We start from the raw sequence: 5,841 nt of genomic DNA, 5'->3' as shown, positions 1-5,841 counted from the left end.
TTTCACTGTAACACAGTTATGAACTACTGAAATTTCTCATTAATGTGTTGTGGGACCCTAATGCATGAAACCCAACATAAAAATTCAAGCCGTAGGCTGCCTCTGTATTAATCTTCTTTTTAAAGTGCTGGGTTGTGAAATAATATAAGAAATTTTTTGCATTCAGTACTGGAAACTCTTGCTCTACCGATCTTCTCCATTTGCAACCTCCATTTCAATTTTCTTGCACTGAATCATTTTTTGGTTTCATTCTTTGCATATTTTCAGCTCTGTAGGGATGAAAGGATCCTAAGCAAGATGCTCACAATTGCTGCATTTTGAATGGAGGAATATTTGGGTATGGACATCTAATACTCTTACCATTTGCTCTAATTTACAGGAGTGTGTTGCATATGTCTTTGCCTTTGTAATTATTACTATATTGTCAGGCAAAGTACCATATATGCTGTAGATTTACAGACTGAGGCATAAAGAATGTTACTCTCGTACTTTTTTGATTGTGACTAGATGAGTATACTTTCTTTTGAAAACACTCCCTTATTCCTGGACGCCAGCGCTTTACTCACTTTGTATTCAGTACGTACTTACTATGTCTTTGCTTGATTTAAATTTTTTTATCTAGTAAGAGGAGGATTTTTGAATGCGCTTATTGCATAGAGATGTAGAGCTTACGACTTCAGTAACAGGAATCATAAGAAAAAGGCATTAATTTTGCAAAATATAAAAATTTTTATTCTTATTTACATTATACGTTTTTCTTTGAGCGACGAGAAATTACAGAGCAAGAAAAAAAGCACAACTTTGTCGCGAATTTTTCATATAAAAAAAGATTCTCATTTTGTTTCAGAAATCCAAAATAGCACGTTAACAGCTTTCAAACACACACCATTGGTCAGCTAGGTACTCCTTAGTATCTGGCAGAGAGAATTTTCACTCGTGCCGCATGTTTCTTACAGAGCATTTAGGCGTCCCAGTCCATGAAAATAGCCTCTGATGAAAAGTGCGTGCTTCTCAAGTTCCTCGTTTAAAAGGTAATTCTTCATTCAAACACTGCATTCCAAATTGTAAAAAAAAAAAAAAAAAAAAAGTCATGATTTTTCATTTTTTTTTTTGGGTAGGCTACATCGAAGAGCCAGAACATTTACGCATGCGCTTTCGGAATTTTGAACAAGAGAGAAAAAAAACGCAGTACCTCCAGACACCGGCGCTGGAGAGCGTCGTCGTACCAAACGAGTCATCCCGGGATTTCGGCCCGTGCGATCGCTTTTGGACGCAGTTGGCCCTTCGCTGCTTTCTGCTACCGACCTTGCCCTCCCGGTACGGCATTGAGGGGCATTGAGGGAGAGATATGTCGGCCCCTAAAAACCATATGTGACAAAGACCCCACGCCTACTCACAGCTCCAAACCGCCCTTCAAATATAAAAAAACAAAGAATTAGATATCTTATATAAAAAAAAGAAATTTTATTTTTCATGTTATGTAAGCTAATAAGCACTAAAGTCGCAATTAAAATGTGCGTGCGCAAAACGCAAAAAACTAACATAAACATACATACAAAAATTTTTTCAATAAATTTTTAGGATACTTTTCAGATATTTACAGCGAGACATAGCTACAGATAGCTAACGCTTAACGATATATTAGATAATTACATGAAGACATAGCATATACAAATGAATAAATCTCTAAAAAATATTTAAAAAAAAAATACGAAAAATCAGGTAAAAAAAAAGCCGCTGCTTAGCAAACGTCGCGGCCTAGAAAATCTTTTAAACCCCAGTAAACTCAGTAGGTACGGATTTGGTCAGGTCGCGCATTCCGCAACTAGCTGATACGAGAGTAAAAAAAAAAGAATATAAGAAAGAACCTTTTTTTCCAGGTTTAAAAAAAAAAAAACTTGTTAATATGCAGAAATCATGCATAAGCAAGAATGAGAACAAGTAAGTCATTTTTTAAAATAGGCATAAATAAAAAATTTGAGAAAAAATCACTAACTTTAGCATAAACCAGATTTAAAACTTATATTTCAAAAAAAAGTAAAAAACATGTAATCAAAATAAAAAATAAACACATTTTTCATTTAGATTTACAATTCGTGTAATTCTGACATTTGAAAACCAATTTTTTTTTCATAATTTTCACATGAAAAAAGCAAAAACTTTCCTATCAACAAAAAATAGCAGACATACATTTTTTAGCAAAACTTGCCCAAATCTACGGTTTACAGCACACATTCGTTTAAGGCACTTCTTCACTAAGCCATTTTACTACAATTTTTTAGGCGTCCCCATGGCAAATGTAATCTCTCGCCTCTGTTTGAAAGACCAAGTGCAAAAAAAAATTGCAACTGAAACAAAAAAAAAAAAAAAAATTCCAAAAAACCAGCATGTTATTTTTTTTGCCAGCCATAAAGAAGAGCCAGAACATTGACGCATGCGCTGCTGAATTTTTTGAAAAAAAAGAAAAAACGCAGTACCTCCAGACACCGGCGCTGGAGCGTCGTACCAAACGAGTCATCCCGGGATTTCGGATTTTCGCCCGTGCGATCGCTTTTGGACGCAGTTGGCCCTTCGCTGCTTTTCTGCTACCGACCTTGCCTCCCGGTACGGCATTGAGGGAGAGATATGTCGGCCCCTAAACCATATGTGACAAATCCCCACGCCTACTCACAGCTCCAAACCGCCCTTGTCATTTTAGCGTAAGAATTCGAGATGGCTTATATATTAAAAGAAAAAGTCATTTTATCTGTCATGTGGTAAGCACTGAAGGAGTCGCAGATTACAAAGTGTGCGCGCGCTGTAAAAAAGTAAGGTAACATACATACAGCATGCATAAACTTTCCAATTTTTTTACATATTCATTTAACTACGAGATTTACATATCTTCGAGACATATCTACAGAACTTCGAAATAAATTAAAGATAAAATACATAAAAATATAAGCATACTTATAATTTAAAGATAAAAACTTAAAATAAAAAAACGGTAAAAGCACGCACAGCAGCCATAAAAATCATTCTTTTTTTAAAACCAGTAAACTCATGGGTACGAAAAAATTCATAGCGTATTCATTGACGCGCAACTTAGCTGATACGCGAAAAAAGCTCAAACTAAGACCAGAACTGGTTGTTCCAGGTTTATTGAGGGACAAATGAGTAATTCCGCGAAGATCAAAATATCCAAAATTACTTCGTATTAACTCTAAAAGTACACGAATGGGTCATTGAGAACGTTTGCGGTTAAATATCTTTTCCCAAGTTTTTGTTATACAGATATCACAACTCCTTATAATTATTATATACCACTCCCAGTCGTGGCGCCCTTGTTAAAACAAGCTGTCAAATTCCAAATCCCTCGCAGGGAATAAGACCCAGGAAAAGATCCAACCCGCTAGCGAATTGTACCGGGTGGAGTCCACATCTGCCCGTGTGAAGCTTGAGAATAGGTTGTATGGTTTTCTAGAATCTCTCCCAATAACAGCCAAAAACTTACGTTTGTACGTGTACGTGTACCTTTGACGGAGTTTGGAAATTGTGTCCATAGAATTTATCCTACGACTTTCATTCACATTCGTGATCATGAATCCGTTGTACCGTGAGACCATTCGTGCTTACGGTATTTTGCAGATTAGTGTTAGTCGATGGTGGTACACGGAGAAGAAGGGGACGGAGCTTTACTCACTTCGTATGCAGTGTGTTAAAGGTTTGAAGTTCACAAGATAACTAGTTTGGTAATCACAAATTGGTAACACTCCTGTTTTTTTCAAAAGACTATCATGGTTTAAAAGAGGGACGGAGCGTGTAAGTGAAGATTGAGCACGAAGATTAACAAATACCGTTGAATTTTTCCCTGTTTTGGTATGACTAGGGAGGCCGGTGATGTAACATCTGCTCGAGGTGTTGCTCCACAACCCACTGTAGGCGTTGCGCTTTTCTGTCATCTCTTCGTGTTATACGAATACAAATACTGCCCAGTGTTGGCTTCAAGTTTTTAGCGGTCCTGGTTTTCGCACAGTAGGACTGTAACAGGACCCTGATTTCATGGCCTGGTAATATGAGCAAAACTTCCCCGAAGTATTTTTTGTAAGCTACCAAACCGTGATGTTCCGTGAAGTGTTGCAGTGGGTACTTTGTAAAAACAGCGTCGTCAGTCCACGCGCGTTTTTTTTTTTTTTTTTTTTTTTTTAGTTTCTTCGTCAGAGAGACAAAACACTATCTATGAGACGAAGATTTAGCTGGGCTTGTCATCAAAATGGTACACGGAAAAAACCACAATGTTCCTGACAGTAGCGTCCGATGAACGTAGGCAAGTCGTAAAGTACCAAATCCCGTTGTGTGCACTGAAACCAGAAAACTTCTCTGTCCATACGTTTTCCGACCTACGCTAGACTTGCCAAATCTTCTAAGCAATAATCTCAATCAATACGGAGTGGTGGTGGACATAATGGTGTTTCACGAACACGATCACAGCAGCGTCCGGAGCCCACCTAAATCGTATCCAAACGTGCAAATATCAAACAACAGCATGTTTAAACCACTTTCGTGAAGGCTAACAATCGATAAGGGTGACACGACTTTGGTAACGTCGTCTTTTATAGGTGTTTGGGTTTTCCTGTTTCTTGCAAAGAAAGCTTCCTTTAGACAGACGAGTCACAGCGTAAAAATAAAGTGCCAAAAAATCATCATAAATAAAAAGCTAAAGGCAAACGCGTAAGGAGAGGGGAATAACAATAAAAGAATGCTATCGGTTGAAGCTTCCTAAAAAAACCATGCCGCGGTGGGTAAGTGTGCTTGTATGCGCGAATATTCTGTTCCTTCCGTCGACCCCAGAGCCTTCGCTTCTTCTTGAGCCGCTGGTCCGTCATGCGCAAAAGAGAAGAGCTACTAGTGGCTCGAGTAAGTGCACAAGGTATCCTGTTTTCCCTTGTCCAAGTCACGCGGAACTCCTGTCACCAGATATTTTCGCGTATCCGAGGATTTTCAGTAACAGAAAATACTGAGAAAAATTCGTTTTATTTTACAGGCATTCAGTTCGCGAATATAAAGGTTACATTTTCATCATCCGTTGGGTGTCAATATGCGCAATTACCAGCTATACTACATTCGTTCCGAAAAACGTCAATTGGAATTTCATGTTTATTGTTAAAGCCTATTGATTTTCAATCGTAAGGTAGAGGTAAAATGAAGGGAAGGAGAAGCTGCTCTTGCTACACAAAAGCGCATAAACGGAATTTACCCCTATCAGGGCCTGGCAATAAAACACACCAGAAAAAATAACATGCCCGAAAACTTCGTAGAAAATCTGAATAGCCCACCTTAAATTTTCACTTTGCGTTTCATGTCTCTATGGCGGCCCGTTCAACCGCCAAAACTACTGAAGAATTGGGGCATTCCATTTTTTATCGCACCCCCCCTATGGAAGGCATTTTTTAAAATGTCAAGAAGGACCTGTCGGGAATTCTGGATTTTCGCTCAGTTTAGGGGTCGGACTCGGGAGGGGGGGAGTGATCTGGTTCCACCCAAAAACGGGCCTGTCGGCATCAAGCTCCAGAGTAAAAAGAGCCTGTCGCAATCTAAACTCAGAGTGTGAATGGGACTCTGTCGGAATCTGATTTCAGAGCAAAAGGGACCTGTCGGAAAAAATGCCTTCCATAGGGGGGGTGCGGATAAAAATGGAATGTCCCTGTCAAAGGATTATAGCACTGTCAATTGGTTCATTGGCGCAGTGCAGAAGAGACTAAATGAGTTAGAAATGATGCAGCCTAAATACAAGTACTCGTGTTGCCTTTTGTCAAATGGTTCACTAACGTACAGGTTTATGCATACCCAGTAAGTTATGCA

The sequence above is a fragment of the Montipora capricornis genome, chromosome 13 (assembly GCF_036669925.1).
Source record: "Montipora capricornis isolate CH-2021 chromosome 13, ASM3666992v2, whole genome shotgun sequence".
Lineage (NCBI taxonomy): Eukaryota > Metazoa > Cnidaria > Anthozoa > Scleractinia > Acroporidae > Montipora > Montipora capricornis.
Note: the sequence above shows the minus strand (reverse complement) of the source record.